The 19,047-nt window shown below is 44.9% G+C and overlaps 1 long non-coding RNA gene across 1 annotated transcript in view; it reads right to left on the bottom strand.

Annotated features, from left to right (window-relative positions):
- The window catches only part of LOC309642837, a 259,826-nt gene extending 252,874 nt beyond the window's left edge, over positions 1-6,952 (bottom strand). The window contains exon 1 of the long non-coding RNA XR_014253406.1: positions 6,740-6,952. This is a non-coding gene — a long non-coding RNA (uncharacterized lncRNA). The remainder of the gene's footprint in view (positions 1-6,739) is intronic.
- Positions 6,953-19,047: the final 12,095 nt, after the last annotated feature.

The raw sequence follows: 19,047 nt of genomic DNA, 5'->3' as shown, positions 1-19,047 counted from the left end.
CTTTTTTCATCTTTCCTGAATGGCTACTTGGTCTCCAACTTAGAGGTGGGTCTGCTAGGTTTGAGAGGAAGGTAGCCCATTCATCACCTGTGCTAATAACAGAAGGGTCCTGATTGAATCCTCTTCCATGGACTGGCTCTCTCTTAGCAAGAAAAGAAGGAGCAGGGTGTCTCCCAGGTCAGAGCTTAGAGGGAAAGGGCATGGAACAGTTATGACACTGCCTAAGTTACTAGTACATAATATGTGCACTTTCCCCTGGGTACATATTAAAAGATCTGATCGCCTGCCCTCTCCCAGCTAATTCTGGGTAGCACTTGGAGATCTCCAGCCCTACTCTCAGGAGGCTCTTTTGAAATAACACGGCCCTGCGCTTGTCTGTTTGTTAAGTAATTGAGAGGTAATGACGATTATTACGTATTAAGCAGCAGCCCAATTCCCCTAGCACCAGGCAGACCCCACAAGTGCTGTATGGCTCAGAATAGCACATAGGCCATGCTGAGGTTGAATCTGGGGAGCTAGACTTTTTGGTTAGAAAACTTCAGACAGGGCCAGATGATTTATTTTGCTAAGTGCAACGAAACACACCTCCCTCAGAGCAGAGGCCCTTGATTTTGAGTGACTCCTGGCCCATCTTCCCCAGTCTCCTAAAATATGGGCTGTGAGTGGTTGATTTAGGCCCTGCTAGTGACCTGAACCTCCTGACTCATTCTCACCAACCTCCTCAGCTTAGCTTTGGCCCTGGCTTGATAGGGTGTGATGAATCTGATACCTCTGGAGCTCAGCTGAGCAGATCATGAGGACAAGCAATGATGCTAGAACCACCCAAGGGAGGAAGCCAGCAAGTGTGGCAGGAGACACATGAGCAGTGGCTACTGTACCTTCAGGAAAGCCACTCACCTGCTCTGAGCTTCAATACCTTCTTCTGCAAGGTAGGAAAATACTAGTACTGACCCCATGAGACAGTTGAGATGATTCGATATCATACATACATGGAGCGCTAAGCACCCAATACCAAGGAAGCTGAAATGATGGTGGTAATTAAGATTAACAACCTCACCCTGAAACTGTGGTACCCTAGGCGCCCTGGGAACAGATCCACTCAGAGGATGTCTCCAGATGTTCCAAACATGGCTGCCGCCTTATCACTGGGGAGTAGGGTTGGGTTTCCATCCACTCAGAGAAATCAGCTGATCACCTCAGCAGATTTTAGGGGCAGCCCCCCAACATCTCTTTTAACAGCTTCCTAGGGTGCTTACCATGGGTCACTTAGTTGCATGAAGAGATTGTCCTCTGCTAATAAGTCAGGTCTTCAAGTGGAATCACGGGACATCACCTCCAAGCCAGTATTGAGGTGGGCTCTGGGCAGTTTATAATAGAAACCTGACAAGTGCCATGCATGTCCAAAACCCGACCAAATGTGTGATACCATCAGCAAACAGGTGCTCTCTGGGGTGGGCTCTAGGGTACAACCCACAACTGAATGCCACTTACGAGCTCTGAATGGGACCACTTCGCTTCTCTAAGCCTCAGTGCCCTCACCTGTAAAATGGCAGATTTAGTTCCCCACGTCAAAAGATTGATGTATGGGGCTTCCCTGGTGGTGCAGTGGTTGAGAATCTGCCTGCTAATGGAGGGGACACGGGTTCGAGCCCTGGTCTGGGAAGATCCCACATGCCACGGAGCAACTGGGCCCGTGAGCCACAACTACTGAGCCTGCGCGTCTGGAGTCTGTGCTCCACAACAAGAGAGGCCGCGATAGCGAGAGGCCCGCGCACCGCGATGAAGAGTGGCCCCCGCTTGCCGCAACTAGAGAAAGCCCTAGCACAGAAACGAAGACCCAACATAGCAATCAATCAATCAATCAATCAATCAATCTTTAAAAAAAAAAAAGATTGATGTATGAATTGAATAACAATGTAGAAGAAACACTCTGTCATGTGACAAATAGCATCAGAAATAGAGGGGTTTGTAGTGTTTGCGTCACTGTCTCATCCTGGTGCCCACATCACACCATTATTCTTAACCCTAATGGTTTGTTAATTTAACTCATTAGGGGCTCTTAGCACTTGAAAGCATGTTTAAAAACACAAACCAACAATTAGTCTTTGGGGACCAAAGAATAAATGCAAGCATAAAGTATCACTATTCCTGGCTCAACAAACACCATTTTGATGTGCTAATGGCCCTGAGTGAAGGCGGTAATTTTCAGTTAAATAAGGGAAGCCACCAGTCCAAATGCAAGCTCTCCACAAAGATGAAATCTGCCTTCCCTGTGAGTCAGCCAGGAATAAACACTAATACAGTATCATTTATAAATAATTAACATAAAAATAAAGTAGTATGTGTAAAATACAATGTATGATCAAGAAATGTGACACTGACCCAGGAACCGGAAGACAAAAATCTGAGTCTAGCCTCCAACAGCCATTAGCTCTGTGACCTCCAAAAATAATGTCAACGCTATAAAACAGCACCTATAACAACCACAACTGGTCCTACTTTCGCTGATCCTCAAGTTTCTCGTCTGTAAAATGGGGGCAGTTTTACTTGTTGCCTGCCCAGGATGGTGGGGAATGTGGTTTCATGTGAGCAAATGATAAAGCTCTATTTAAAATGTGAAGGCTTTTGATTTTGACAAATTAATCTTTAGGATAAATGAGTACAGAGATTGATCCTGCCTCTATGACTATCAAGGTAAACATGTGACCTCAGTTGGATAAAGACATGTGTGAAGTGGGTGTTCTTTACACCAGGGATTCCCAACCCCCCCCAGGCCACGGACCAGTGCGGGTCCGAGACCTGTTAGGAACCGGGCCGCACAGCAGGAGGAGAGCGGCGGGCGGGCCAGCAAAGCTTCATCTGCCGTTCCCCATCGCTCCCCATCACTCACATTACTGCCTGAACCATCTCCCCCATCGCTCGCATTACAAGCTGAACCATTTCCCTGCTCCCCCCTCTCCACACCCACCCCTGTCTGTGGAAAAATTATCTGCCGTGAAACCTGTCCCTGGTGCCAAAAAGGTTGGGGACTGCTGCTTTACCCAATTTTTTTAAACTGTGGCAAAATACACATGAAATTTATCATTTTAAAGTATACAGTTGAGTGCTATTTAGTAGTCACAACGTTGTGCAGCCATTACCCCTATCCAGTTCCAGAACATTTTCATCACCCCAAAAGGAAACCCTGGACCCAGTAAGTAGTCACTCCCCTTCACCTCTCCCCGCAGCCCCTGGAAACCTCTAATCTACTTTCTGTCTCTATAGATTTGCCTGTTCTGGACATTTCATATTAATGGAGTCATACAATGTGTGGTCTTTTGTGTCTGGCTTCTTTCACTTAGCATAATGCTTTCAAGGTTCAGCCAGTGTCGTAGCATGGATCGAGCTCTTTACACAATTTTAAGCCTAGTGTTCTTTAAGTTGTATATTCAAAATACACAGCTAATAAAAATAATACACTACCATTTACTGAGTACTTACTATGTGCCAGGCACTGAGAACTTTATATACATGATCTCACATAATCCTTATCCAATAAGCAGTATTATTATCTCCATTTTACCGATGAGGAAGCTAAGATTCAGAAAGGTTAACTGACTTGTCCAAGGTTACACAGCAATTAAGTGGTTAGGAAGCAAACTTGGGTTTGTCAGATTCCAGCGCTCTTGCTTTTAATCATCACATTTGGAATTTGTACAGTCCAAAAGGCTCAGGCCACAAAGAGCTGGAGTACGGCCAGGCAGCCAATTACGGGGACCCCAGTGAGCTCTGAGAAGACCCATGAAGGGGGGCATGAAACAGAAGCTTGTGTCACCTCACAGTCTTGCAAGCTCCATCCTGGCCACTAGTGCCAACAACCAGTGGGAGCCTGACTGGGGCACAAATGCCCTGAAGCATGGGCCCTGGCACTGCCAGGCCCCTACCCCATCTTCTTGCATTTGTCTGTCCTCTCTTCGAACTAGGCATGGCAGAGAGCAGTGGTTGGACAATATAAATGCTCTGGTCCACTGCGGTCCAGGCGGCCTCTGAGGTCCAGGCTTGGCCGAGGTTATAACATCTTAGCCCCGGAAAAGTGTTCTGTCCTTGGCTAAATATCCTGTCAGCTTCCTCTTTCGTGTTACCCATACACAAGCTAAAAACCTGAGGACTAGTGATTGAAGCCTAATTATGTGACTTGAAGAAATATATAAAGCCCTAACAGTCATGGGGAACTTAGGGGCTGCAAGTGGGGGCACGGTCAGTGTTCAGCAGGACGCTTGGGGTGAGAAGAACCCGGATGCACTGATCAGTAAGAAATGAACACTAGATGTCTAGCATTAGATGAAGTTCTGAAGACACCTTCCTTCTCATATGCTTGTGCTGGATTCAGAGGCAAAATAGCCCTCATCTGCAGCCATAATCTGGTTATTCTTTAACCTATCCAACTCTAATTAATGTAAATGATATTGACAGAAATATGGTTTTAAGTGTCAAGAGCTTAGAATGAGGAATAAAAGGACCCCAGTTTGAATCCAGACTCCACCACTAAGTAAATGTAGGGAGACCTTGGATAAATCATTCACCTTCTCACAGATGTCCCCCCTTCAAAATGGGCTTGAGGAAGGGATTTGTGACTGTACGCAGTGCCTATCTTCCAGGATGGTGACAGGCGGCTCTGGCAAGGACATTCTGCTTCAAGATGTAAATTTCCTGATCTGTGAGGGAGATGGTAGGGAGGCTGGAAGGGCACACCAGTTCGTTCATTCAGTGTCCTCGGCACATGAGCTTCTCAACATCCTGGAGACCAGTTTGTGCATCCAGGAAACAGGAATCACGATTCATCCCACCCAGCGCTGTTGGGGAGACCAAGTGCCGTAACTCAGCTCACAATGTGGGCGTGGGGCAGGAGCCCAGAATATGTCCACTCCCCTCCCTTCCCCTGGAGGGTTTAAAAAGAGAAAGCACAACTTGATGCTATTTTATGCAGCCTGGCCAAATGATGTAAAGAACTGACCCCCAAAAACAACACTAGAAAAGGAAATTGTGTGCACCAATTTCTGAACTGGTAGTGGAGGGAGGGGGGATTGTCACAGAGTGTAGTGGAAGGAAGGGGAAAAGATGTTCTGGTGTCAGTGACATTTCAAGAAGTAAGTCCCTTTCTTCACATGAAGGGGAAAAGGACTTCAAGGGACAGCGTATTTAGCCTGACTGATTACAGCTCACCTCCAGGGTTTATTTGTGACCAGCAGCATAAATTGAAGGACACTGATTTATGAGAAACTAATATCTGAATTCTGTGCGCATTAAGCAAAAACTAAATATTTAAGTCATGACCTGTAATTATCTTCCATTTCACATATCGATCTTTGAGTTACAAGAGAGACACAGACTTCTTTTCATCGGGGTTACAATTAAGCTTGAAGTTGCATTACATGTCCAACTTGCGTTTTCTTTTCCATGAAACCTGCAGGATGTCAGGAGAACCCAGAGGAAAGAGGTTGGGATTTGGAGTAAAGCCATTTGGGTTTGAATCTTGTCTCCAACATTTACTCTCTGTGTGAACTGAGTAAATCACTTAACTGCTCTGAGCCTTAGTTTCTTCATCTGTAAAATGGGGGCAATAATGACACCTGCCAGGGTCATTTTAGGGCTGAAATGAAGAAGGGGATGTCCAAGTTCTGTGTTTAAAGCAGTGTCCACCCTGAGGAGTTTCCGGGCTCACACTCTACTTTGAAGCCCAGGGCACTCCACCAGGTAGGGGAGGTGGCACAGGAATCTTTCAGTTGTCCAAAAATACATTCTCTTCAAAATCGTTTCCTGGAAATAGGGTGTGTGTGTGTGTCTTTTCTCTGAAGTGGGTGAAATTTGTCAACAAAATCTTTACTAAAAATGGAACTTTTGCACATCTAATTGCAGAATTTTGCAAAACAAAACAGAAGATATCTTGCCTGCCTCCAGGCATATCCGAGGGGATTAATCTGTCCCTCTTCAAAAACCCTCTTTGATTCTCTATTCTCACATTACTTAGTAGTAGAAGGAACACCACACACACTTGGTATAGGAGAAGTTAGGAGAAAGAAATCTGCCCGCCCTCTCCAGAGAGAGAAACAGGGAGGGGAGCCAGGAGACAGGCTCCACCCACACCCCCCCCAACCCTGCTCCCATGGATGGGGGCAGCGGGGGGCACCGCCCAAGCCTTTGCAGTAGTTACCGCCCTCCCCGGACCTCTGCAAGGACAATCAGGCATCATTATTTGGTAGAGAAGCTCTGAAGACTGTTTAATAAAAATATTGCTTTTAAGCCTAAACCCCAGTGACAACCCCAGTTGCTTAAAACAGAGACAGAGTTGATAGGTTCTTTTTAGTGATTATGAAGGAAGATGACTATATTGGAACCAGATCCCAAACCAGATATCAGATTTGGAGATTATTTAAGGTCAAACACTGAATATCATTTGTACTTTTGATAAATTACATATTGACTGTATTGATTGATTTGTCCCGATCAAAATCTTTGTCTGAAGCTATCTTTGTTTCAGATCCATAAGTGCTTATCATAAGTGATGCCCCTTTAATAGATTACTTTTAGTAAAGTTTAGATTTGCTCCTGTCATTTTGTGTGGCTTGAATACAATGATTTTTCTTTAAAAACATTTAAACAGGGCTTCCCTGGTAGCGCAGTGGTTGAGAATCTGCCTGCCAATGCAGGGGACACGGGTTCGAGCCCTGGTCTGGGAAGATCCCACATGCCACGGAGCAACTGGGCCCGTGAGCCACAATTACTGAGCCTGCGCGTCTGGAGCCTGTGCTCCGCAACAAGAGAAGCCGCGATGGTGAGAGGCCCGCGCACCGCGATGAAGAATGGTCCCCACTTGCCGCAACTAGAGAAAGCCCTCGCACAGCAACGAAGACCCAACACAGCCAAAAATAAATAAATAAATAAATAAAAGAACGTGAATTTCTTTAAAAAAAAAATTTAAACATGTTCATCAATTTTCATCTTTCAAAAAGATCAAAGTAATACCCAATTAATAGTATGTGTTTTACTGGCTGGAGAGAGCATTTCTGTCACTAAATTGGGCACAGGCCACCTTTGAAGGTATACATCGTGCATCCCTCCTAAAGGGGAAAGACCAAAGTCCACATGTAAGTAGACACGTGGAAGTCTGAGTGTAGACGGACATCCCAGTGTCCCCCACTTTTCCCGGGGCTCCTACCAGGCAGCTCCAGAAGCAATTTCCCTTGCCTGCTTGTTTAAGGTAATTACACCATGCGTTTCTTCCCTGCTGGCTCTGCTGAGGCAGAAAATACTTCATCATTTACTTCAGTCCTCAGAATAAAGCAAAAAAATCTGGAACATAAACACCATTTCTTCTTTGCATTCAAAGGCCGGGCTCAGGGTGAATTTGTGAATAACAAACCAAAGTTGGCAATCACGCTAATAAGTATGAAGTTGCCCGGGAGAGGTGTCCTGCAGTGGCCTGGAACTGAAGGGGTGCCGGGTTTTGTCCTCTTGTTGGTAAATAACAGCCCTTTATTTACATACAGTTGTTCAGTTTCAAAAGATATTCAAAGCCTGGGTAGTTTCTGCCTTTGCTTTATAGGGGAAGGGATATGTATGTGAATTTTTAAAGGGATTTCACCCTCATTAAATCTATACTGCCCCGAGAGAGCTGTAGGTTGCAACAGGGAAAGGAGACGCATGCGATCAGCTGTAAACAGGCGCTTTCTTTCTGAAATCAGAATTACCCTGAGTCCGTGTTCATCATCGACAGTCTCAGGCTCAGAGAAATCCCAGGGCCAGGCGCCTTTGGGTTTAAGAAGAGAACTTTGAACTCTCCATTTCAAAAACAGAATTTCTCCTCCTCCTCGTGGTTAGCAAAAGCATCTGATGCGAAGCATTTCCATTCAAACTCTCCAGACTTTAAACATTTTCCATTTTAAGCTCCTAGCAATGAAAACCTCTGGTAATGAGTTCCCTGCCCCCGACAGAAGTCCTGCATCCAATTTGTACTCCTTCCTGGTGAAATGGTTTACAAGTCTGAGAGGGAAAAAATCCAAAGGAATGCTCTAGAGAAGGAATGAAGTGCTATCATTGAAATCTTTATTTATGGGAAGAGAAAGAGCTAAAACATTACCTCAGAATGCAAGATTACAACATCAGTCGGATATAAAGTAAATCTATTCTAGTGGTGAAACATCAGAAACCCATAATCCTTTCTCAAAGCCCTTTTGTTATTTTAATGTATGACAAAGTATGCTTTTTTTTTTTTTAGAAGAAAAACACTTAGATTTGAGAGGTTTCTTGCTCCAGTAAAAGTAATTTCACTGATTTAAAAAGTTTTAATTTTCTGTAACCCAGACTTTACTGTGCTGGCCAAGCATATGCACACGGTTAAGGTAATTTTTAGCTTCAATAGAATTGGTCGCAGTGACCACCAAGATAGGCTTCAAGTTGCTATGACAAAGGTAGCCTAAAAAGCACTTAAGTTAAGCGGGGCATTTTTGGTTGCCAATTTGAAACTTCTGCCTTTTATAGTTTTTTTTTTTTCTTTAAGTGGCTGAGGATGGATGCGTAAATTGCAATAATTTACTGTATTTTCTCTCTCTTTATGTCAGGTATTTCATAAGGATCCTGGTTACTTATCTCCTAAATGACTTTTTAAAGACTAGTAAGAAACAAGGAAATTGTGAAGAAAATTGGGCAAATGGCAAAAAATAAAATAAAATAAAATAAACCTGTTTCTCTGCAGAAGCTCTTTCAGGCAAGTCATCATGGGAAGCCCATGAGAGGGGGTGGGGTTGGAGAAGGGAGGCGGCTTCTCTGTGTTGACCCTGGCTCCAAGCTGGATATAAAACTGAGGAAGATGGGGTCCACTCTCCTGGAATGAATACAGTGTGCACATTGACACACTATAATGTGGCAGATGACGAGAGTGAAAGCAGCTACCAAGAGCTCTCTTTTTAAAATATATTAACAATTTGACCTTTCCTTAATGACTCAGAGTTGGAGGTTAACCAACAGAAATTTATTGAGTGCCTAATACATGCTTTGGCCACGGGCTCTATTGGGGAAAAAAAAACAAACACTCTGGCACTCATGGAACTTATATTCCAAAGATAGTAGTCAAACAAAAGCTATAATACAAGATAGAAAGATGACTGACAGATTGAAAGGCAGGTAGATAGATAGATAATTGATAGAAGATAGATAAAGTGAGGATGGATAGATAGATAGATAGATAGATAGAAAATTGGTAGATAGATAATAGACATAGATAGATAGGTAGATAGATAACAGGTAGATAGAAAGATAGATAATAGGTAGGTAGATAGATAATTGGTAGATAATAAATAGATAGATGATAGATAAATTGGTAGATAGATAATAGGTAGGTAGATAGATAGATGATAGGTAGATAGATAGATAGATAGGTAGGTAGATGACAAGCAGTATGTCCAAAGCTGATGAGTACTATGGGAAAGTTCCAAGAGCCAGGATGGGAAATAACTGAGAATAGAGTTGCCAGGGTGGATGTCGCTGAGGTTGGGGACATTGCACAGAGACATGAAGCAGTTGAAGAGTCAGGCCAGCAGAGGTCTGGGGAAGAGCATTCCAGGTAGAGGCAACAGCAAAAACAAAGCCCTCAGTTCAGGAGGAGATTATGAATATTGGGTTATTCATAACTATACAAAACTACAAACCCCAGGGTCAGTGCAAGGTTTTGAGCTCCTCTACTAAGTGACCTCAGGCTTCACGGTATAAATTCCTGACTCTGAGTTTACTTATCTCTCTCCTCCAGGTCAGCCCCTCTTCTATAACAAATCAATCTTTCCCTGCCCCAGAAATTAGCACCTGCCTCCTTTTCATCTGTTAGATCTGAAGTCATGTGATTTAGGAAAACAGATGAGCAAACCTGAGACTTGGGTCTACGGAAGATTGGTGGTGCCCAGGGTGAGGGTCTGTCTGTACCGCGAAGAACCCCATCACTTTAGTGCACTGGGTGTCCCTTTGTCTTTTACACTGTGAATCTCTTCAAGCCAGGGCCACATGGTACCCTGTGTTCTTTCATACCCCGCTAGCACTGGCACCTTGTGCTGTAGGATAAGTAGATGCCCCACGAATGCATGAGTCAACTTTGAGATATCTTTTTGTCTGTTCAAATGCCTCTTCCCTTCCTTCATGGTTCTTATCACTTGTGGATGCCAGATAAGTGAGTGTTGGGGTGAATACGAGCGTGCTTGTTTAGAGCAGCGTTTTTCACCAGAGCATTTTCCAATCCATGACCTCACTTGGATTCTAGCAACAGCCCTATGAAGTACATGGAGAAAATGCTATTAGCCGCACCCTCTAGATGGGTTGGCAGATGGAAAGAAGCTAAGTGACCCACACCACAGTGACAGGCAGACCCCACTAGGTCAAGGGGTCCTGAGTTCACACGTGGCCTGGGGCTATCTCCAGAATGGACAATGACAGCTGCAACAGCAGAGGCTTGGAATTCCTCCAGAAACATGTGAACTGAAGGACCAGCTTAGCTCCAGTCAAAATGTAAACTGCCAGAATTCACTCAGGAATGAACCTGGTAGGTGCAGCCTATGTGAAACGTTTCTAGAAATAGGTGTAGGGGCCGAGGTGCTGGGGAATCAGGAGTCGAGAGTGCTGGCCTGGGCTCGGCCACCAACATGCTAGAAGGCACAGCAGTTCCCCTCTGTGAGCCTCTGTTTCCTCAGCTATAAGAAGAGAGGTGTCCTAGACTAGCTTTCTCAGAGCGGAGGGGGGAAGCCAGGCGGTTCCCTGAGAGAACAGAGCATCTGCTGAGGCAAGCTCTGTGAGCATGACCCTCCCCCCTTCCCTTCTCTCTCCATCCCTCAATTCAGGTGGGCAGCAGTACCCAGCTAACATTCAGTAACACTATTTTCACTGAATTTATGTTTACATTTTCTTTCTACTTACGGCAAAGGATGCTGATTTTTCATCTTTAGTAGGAATATCAAGACTCCTTTCAAAATAAATGGGTTTAATTAAACATAGTGATTTATTCAGAGAAAAATGTTAGGTAAATAACATTATAGGTGGGACACAGATGTTGCAAAATAATGTGTGTAGTTTAGGAGTGAGCGATGTTTGGGAATCCTGGGTCAGATAGCCCCGAGGATTCTTGTGCTTTGCAAAGCAATAGAGAATGGTGGTCATGCACGTGGGCTCTGAACTGCCTGGGTCTGCATTCCTGGCTCTGCTATTTACACCTGGATAAACTTGGGCAGGTTACTTAATCTCTCTGTGCCTCACTTCTCTTATCTGTGAAATGGGAGTAAGAGTGTACCTACAGCAAGAGGTTGCTACATATAGCATTTAGAAGAGTGCCTGGCTCAGTGTAAGCACTATATGAGTGCTTCCTCTTATTATGACCTCAAGCGGTCCTTGGTTGGACCACAAGCAAGGTCTTTTGGAAGAGGGAGGTGGGCCCCAGTGACCATGTCCATATTCAATGGCTTACCAGGGCCACTTGCTCATACCTACTGTTTCCAGCCCCAGGCTGTTCCTGGGAAATGAAGTTGCTTTCTTCTGGTGCAAATTCACTACATTCTCCTGGGGTCAAATGTACAGGGAGGGCCATTCTAAGCAGGTTGAATTTTCATTTATAATTTACTACCCAACACTCCTCACACAAGTGAGTGAGATGCCCCCCAGCCATCTGCATTCCCTGGCAGCAGAGAGCAGATAACTGTTAATAGACTGGCTTGGGAAGTTTATTTAAAAGGAAAGTTAATTGTATTCTTTTCTAGGGAGGTGTGAAGATGCTTGGGTAGCGTGGTTGTGGCATACACACCCCATCAGCAGGCATCCTGAGGATGAGCCCAAGCAGTGACGGGAAACAGGGAGCCAACTGTCACCCGCACGTTGTGCAGAGAAGGTCACGGTGTAGATCAGGACCTTTCCAGTAGGGCAGAAGCTTCTGGATTCTGGAATTGCTAGTCTGAGCACAGTAGCAAACAAACTGCCCCCACCTCTCTTAGTTTCCTCCTATTCTTCATATTTCCACTCCCACTCCCACAAAACAATTGCAAAAAGCCGTGGTGGCAGAATTTAGTGTGATCAAGGGGCAGGATAATACAGTGCTTACAAGTGTGGCTTCTGAAGCCAGGCTGCCTGAGTTTCAGTTCTGGCTTTTCTCCATACTAAGTGAATGACATTGGGCAAATTACTTAAACTCTTACTACCTCAGTTTCCTGGTCTACAAAATGAGTGCAATAGCACCTACCTCATAGGGTTGTTGGGAAGCTTAAATACATGTAAAGCACTTTCAACAGTGTCTATAACATAGCAAGACAGGATAAATGTTAGCAACTATTGTTTACTGAAAAAATTCTTCCACTAGGCAAGTATCTCATACACTGAATGTAGTAGTCAGCCTCCAAGATGGTCCCCAAAGCCTCTAAGATGGTCTCCTGGCATTCATGTTTTTGCATTGTTCCTTTCACATTGAATGGGGATACAACCACTAGAACATTGAGGAAATGATGGAGTGTGACTTCTGAGGGTAGGTTGTAAACATCATTGCACCTTCCACCTTGCACTCTCTTCCAACAGCCACCATATGGAGGCTGGAGGATCCACTTCCAAAGTGGCTCATGCACATGGCTGACAAATTAATGCTGACTGTTTGCAGGAGGTCTCAGCTCCTCCCCACATGGACCTCCCTATGCGGCTACTTGAGTGTCCTCACAGCATGGCAGTTTGCAAGCGAACCTGAGTAAGTGATCCAAGAGAGTGCATATGGCTAATACTGTTGTCTTATCTTACACTTAATTTCTTATTCTCAAAAGTCCATATTTTCTCCAATTTTATTACAAGTATCAAGCAGAAGCTATCTAAAAGCTTTGTTTCCTTAGGTAAATGTTTTTCAAAAGAATTATCTTCTGCATCTTCAGGCAAGGTTCCCTTCTGTTTTTATTAAGCTATAGGCTTGTCTTTTTTTTTTTTCTCAATCAATTGCCCCAAATTCTCTCTTCCTTTCTTCCTTCTTTCCTTCCCTCCTTCCTCTTTTCTTTCTTCCTTCCTTCTCCTCTCTCCCTCTTTCTTTCTTCCTCCTCCTCCTGCTCCTCTCCCTCCTCCTTTCTTACCCAGGAATAAAGAAGGGCTCTATCCATGTTAGCTGTTATCCATGTTTGCTTCTAACACAGTAGGTGGACTTGTCCTGACCCTTCATTTAACAGCTCTCTTGCTTTCTGACAGACCCTTTCTTCCAGAGCTTGTGGGAGGTTGGTATCAGTTAGTTCTGCTGTGTAACAAACCACCCAACTTTCAGTGGCTTAAAGTATCAATGATTTATAATTGCTCACATCTGTGGATCTACTTGGATTTGGCTGATCTAGGCTGGGCTCAGCTGAGGCCTCTGCTTCAGACATCTTGGCAGCTCTCATTGCAGGACTGTTGGTTGGTTAGAGCAACCCCACTCCATATGTCTCTCATCCTCCTTTGACCTCCTGCCTAATGTAGGCATGTTTTTCGTACAGTGATGGTAGAGGTACCAAACAACATGTAGGAACACAAGCTCAGGATCAGAGCTGTCACACTGTCCTCTCACCCATATATAACAAAAACAGGTCACATAGCCAAACCAAACTTCAAGGAGCATGAAACTATATTTCCCCACTCTGTTCTTGGAGATGGCAGGAGAACTACAAAGTCACTAGGAAAGGATGAATGCAGAGAAGGGTAAGGAATTGGGGCCAACAATGCAATCACCCACAGTGGTTCAAAGATAAACAAGAGATCTCTTGACTTGGGGTCCGCCTTTAAGGATTCAACAGAAAAGACTAAAAAAGGATGGTCTGAGAGGAGGAAGGGTATCAAGGGGACGATATCAGTGAAGAGCAGTCCAGCTGAGCTCCACCAATTCTCTCCTTGCTCGGGGCTTCATCCCATCCTCCCAGGATTGCTCAAGCCTGCTATTACCACAGCCTCTCATGGAGCCAACCTGGTTCCAACCTACTGATTCTTTCTCTTGGAGTCTGCAAGGAAAAACCATGCAGTGTTGATTTCCAAGCCAGTCCAACCAAGCCCATTAGACCCTTCCATCTGCATGTGGATCAGCTCTTACACGTCTGAGCACATTTCTTGACTGTGACTTCCTGGAAGCTTCATTGTTTTTAATTGCAAATACGTGCTCCCCAACTGGTACAGTGAGCAACTCCCTAATGGGCTTCATTATGGCAATGGGCAGAATTTTTTGTACAGAAGAAAAATCATTTCCCTGGAGGACAGAGCTCAGCCTACATTCTGTATTCCAAGGATTTGGTCTCCACTCCCCATCATCCCAGAGAATGGCACTCACTGTCTGCTTGGGACACACAGACTTTCGGCCTAGTTCTTCAAAGAAAACCACATCTAACGCGACTTGTGTGTTCCACCTGCTCAGGAAATCACGGAGAAAAATACAACGTTATCTAATCCAGGAGTCAGCAAACGTTTCTATAGGAGGCCAGATAGTACATATTTCATGTTTTGTGGGCCATCCGGGCTCTGTTGCAACCTCTCAACTCTGCCCTTGTAGCATGAAAGCAGTTATGGACAACAGGTAAACAAGTGGGCATGGCTGTGTTCAATAAAAGTTTGTTTACACAAACAGATGGCTGGTCAGGCTAGCACTGGCTGACCTCTGTTCGAATCTAAGCCCTCATTTTATGTATGTAGAAACTGAAACCTTGGGGCTACTTTTTCCGTCATCACTGAATCTTGCGCATATCTACACCATGGCTGTGGGCTTTTGGTGCCATGCTTCTTGGAGGGGCGACACTCAGCTGGGATGCCCCCATATGAGTGTGCCGAGTGGTGGATGCCCATACCTTCCTGGTGGTTAAATAGCTTAAATATCATGCTTGCTTGTGTTTTCTTTGTTTGTTTGTTTGTTTATATTCAAGGCTTCCTACAAAAGCAACCTGAGACTGGAGACCTTGAGTCACCCATCTTGTAACCCCAGTGACTTCCCAGCTCAGCCCTTGGTACAACAGAAAAGCAGTTGTAATAAATGAATGAGGCCCAGAGAACAGAAGTGACTTGACCAAGGTCATACAGTCTAATACAGAGGTCCAGTTCTCTCCCATTATGCTTGCAGTTCAGTGGGGGAGACAGACACAGAGCAAGGAATGACAGCAGAATATGCTAAGGCTCATGGTGGAGGTGGTGCAGGACCACAGGGTGCACAGGACAGGGCACCCGGTCAGGACACTGAGTCAGGGAAGGCTTCTCAAGGGAGGGACATCTAATCTGAGTTCTGGAGGATGAGTAGGAGGAAGCTAAGTCCCTGTGATTCCTTGGACCTTGTCATTGAGAAGGAAAGTGGAGAGAAGATGTTCAGGATAATAGGGTCTGAGCTCAAAAGGGTGAGGTCTGAGCGAAAGGTAGTGAGTTGGGCATCAGAAGCATGTAACAGGTAAATTAGGGAATTTTCCCTGGGCAAGGAGGCTTTCCCAAGGAACACTCACACCCTGGCCTTCCCCCACCCCAGATCAGATGCCGTTGCACGCCTGGAGGCCAGGGTTGCTATCTCTAAGGCTGGTGGTTGGACTCATGACCTAGAAGCTGCAGCTGCCCCTCCACTGTCTGACCACCCAATTCCGAGGGGATCTGGATGGAATCTCTCTACCCACACCCACCAGTGTGCAAGAGGTTCATCCCAGAGCCTCATGACTGAGGGACAGAGCCATTCTACATGACCTACATAGAGTCAGACCGTGGCCTTGGCTGCTCTGGAGGCCCCGTAGCCCCAGGACGGGAAGAACAATTGCTGTGTCCTGCTGCACTTCCCACGGCATCAGTGCCCTGACATGATGCTGTCTTCTGGATCACACACCAGCAAACACTGTGGTGGTGCAGGTACCAATAGTTCAAGAGGCCTGAGTAAAGGGAAGAACATTCGCTGGCTGTAACAACAGGCACAGAACAGAGCCGGTCCTGACCAGATCCTAGAAGCCCTTTCAATCCTGAGATCCTTTTCTTGCTCTTGACCTGAAACATCATGTGAATAGCTTTTTTCTTGGGGCTAGAGAGGAGCAGTGGAGATGCAGAGGGTTCTGAACCACTTCTGACTTGGAAGATGGGAGTATTAACCTTCATCACTTGCTAGAACAGGAAGCAAGACGACCATGTATATCCACATGGAAACAATCAAAGGCCAGTGGTATTTTTCCCTTAGGGTGAATCCAGCTTTAAGAGACACAGATCTGAGACAGGGGCAGATGAAAAACACTTACCTGGCCTGGAAGAGAGAAGAAATGTTCTGCTGGACCATTTCTAGAAAATATACTGGAAATCTAATAAATATATATATATATTTTTTTTTTTAAATCAGTCTATAACTGAGCTAGAACTCTTAATGTAATTTGGTTTTTAACAAGAGGAGTTGGAGTTCTGCTATTTGACCATACTTTTGGAATTCGCTTTTAAAGTTAGACATTAGCCCGTGTTGGCAGTATGTCGGGATCCCCAGGGACACTAACACATTTTGAATTAACACCCTGACTGGGAAATCCCTAACTCCAGGTCAGTCCTTGACGGAGGGTCACAATTCTGTTTTCACATTCCATTTTGGCTTGCCCCGTGCAGAGCCACGGCTGTGTCCATAGTAATGACCCCTCGGCTGCTTCTCCAAAATGAGGAATCTGGCCATCTCTGACCCCAAGAGCCTGTGCTGCCGCTGTCCACCCAAGAGTTCAGACCCTCCCTTGGGAATCAGGCCACTGCTGTCAAAGTCTATGTAAAGAGAACAAGGTTCACAGACTCTGGACCACAGAGGAAAAGTTTCAACATACACACTGCAAACATTGCAAACAGCACCGGGAGAGAAAGCAGTGTGGGGCTGTCTCCCTCTACTACTGCACTCTGTGTTTGAAACTTTTCAAATAAGTGTTATTTTCTAGAGTATCCAAGTATATCAGAAAACTCAGCCAACATGGTCTCAAACATATGAGGATTTATGTGCCCCATGGAGCAACAGGTGTGGAGGAAATTCCTGGTGTAACTGCTCAAGGAATTCATCAAGGACCTGCTCCTCGGTCCTGTGGACATCAAACCAGCCATCGCTGTCACAAGATAGCCATGGCACTTTCCACATATAGGAGGAGAAAGATGAGAGGCTGAAGACTAAAAGCCTTCTCCATGGGAGGTTTGTTTCCCAACATTTTCTTTTGAAAAAAAAATTCTAACATATGGCAAAGTTGGAAATATTTTACAGGAAGCATTTGTATATCCAGCAGCTAGATTCCACCATTAACATTTTCCCATATTTGCTTTATCACATATGTTTCCAGCTCTCCAGCTCTCTAACCATCCATCAACTCACAGGATTGATTTTTGAGGCATTTCAAAGTAAACTACAGACATTGGTACACCTCCCTCTGATGAGGTTTTTCCCTGTCCATTCGTTGGCCAGAAATGCATCACACGGCCACCTGGCTGCAATGAAGGCTGGGAGATGATGTATTTAAAATCAGGTTATATAAGTAAGAAAGAAAGGGCACTAGACATTGGGCAAGCAACTAGCAATGTCTGCACAGAAGGCACAGCTCTTTATATGGTTTGGCTTCACTAGAATTTTTACCTCTCTTACCTGAAGATGCACCCAGAGCTGAACACTGATGTGGAAGAACCGATGGGGACCCCTTGGGACTGAGCCCACACGATTTGATGGCTTAACCTCTGGCACATTCAGCAGCTGTCCTCTTTAGGGACACAGATGGACTGAGGAACAGCCCCTTTCCCCCTTTGACAGCTGTTGGTCCTGTTCTCAATCTTGTTATCTCAAAAAGTTCATTGGAAGGTGGGGAGATCCATATTGGTGAATATTTACATGATCAAATTACACCTATCCGATGGTGATGCTTCCAGAAACTCAGTCACCCAAAATGGAGGTATAAACCAGAGTAGAATTGTGTAACTCTACTTTCTGTAAATAAATTGTGCAGAAAGAGTGAATCCTGGGACGAGAGTTAGGGAGCTTGGGTGCTGGTCTCAGCTCTGTAGCTAACCATCATGTCATCTCCATCAGTTCACTCCTTTCTGGGCCTCCTTTCCTTTGTTGGGGACGTAATCTATGTAAACTAACAAACAGCTCTCACTGCTGAGCCATTCTCTATTCTATGCCTGGGATGATTTTATCACAACCACATGATCGCCATCTTTAAGGACTGATAAGTCTATGCAGTGGAACAGACCCCATTTCTTTACCCTGCAGGCTATCATGTTGGTAATTACAAGTAACATAAGGCAGCAACTAGACAGTGTGTGGTAAGAAATGACAGCCTAATGGAGAAAGGAAATAAAAGTACAAAAGTGCAGCCATATGGGGACATTTAGTGAAGGTGTGAAAGCTCTACACACAGCTGCCCCGTGGACATCCTGCACCACCATACGAATCTATAAATGATGATTCTAGTGATTACTCTGAACCATTACAAGGTCTCAATTATGTTCAGTTAAATCTGGTTAAGAAGACAGAGGCATTTGTAACTCATTTGAGAAATATTTCCATAAAATGTTTATTTTCAACGTTAATTACACTTAGGTCACCTGGATAACTCGTATGTTTTGTTTCATCTCCCCGTGATGCAGGATACACCACATCCTGTCGACTATGTCCTACATACGGAGTTATAAATGCATTCACTTGTTTACTCAGTAGGTGGAATGCCACCTCCGTGTGAAGTGCTGTGAGCCCATGAGAGGTATATAAAGGGTCATGGAGAATTAAAGGAGGGATAGACGGTCAACTTGAATTTCATGAAGGCAATGGCCCATCCTCCATACTTGTAATAGCTGCAGAGCAACTCATGTGCAGTGATGGGTGAGGCTCTCCTGGAAGAATAGGGGGAAGGTCCAGGAGTCCAGGAGTGTGAAGGGGGTTTCCGGATGAGAGTGGGTTTGGTGTGGCCAGAGGAAAGGTGGATCATGAGTGATGTGAAAAGATATGTGACTGTTCTTGGCAATAAAAGAATATTGACTTTTACTTATAGACTGTGAGACATCATGAAAGGTATGACAGGATCAGAGTTGTGCCTTGAGAAGAAT

Source organism: Balaenoptera physalus, assembly GCF_965194825.1.
Source record: "Balaenoptera physalus genome assembly, chromosome: 14".
Classification (NCBI taxonomy): domain Eukaryota; kingdom Metazoa; phylum Chordata; class Mammalia; order Artiodactyla; family Balaenopteridae; genus Balaenoptera; species Balaenoptera physalus.
This window is presented reverse-complemented; position numbering and strand designations above follow the sequence as displayed.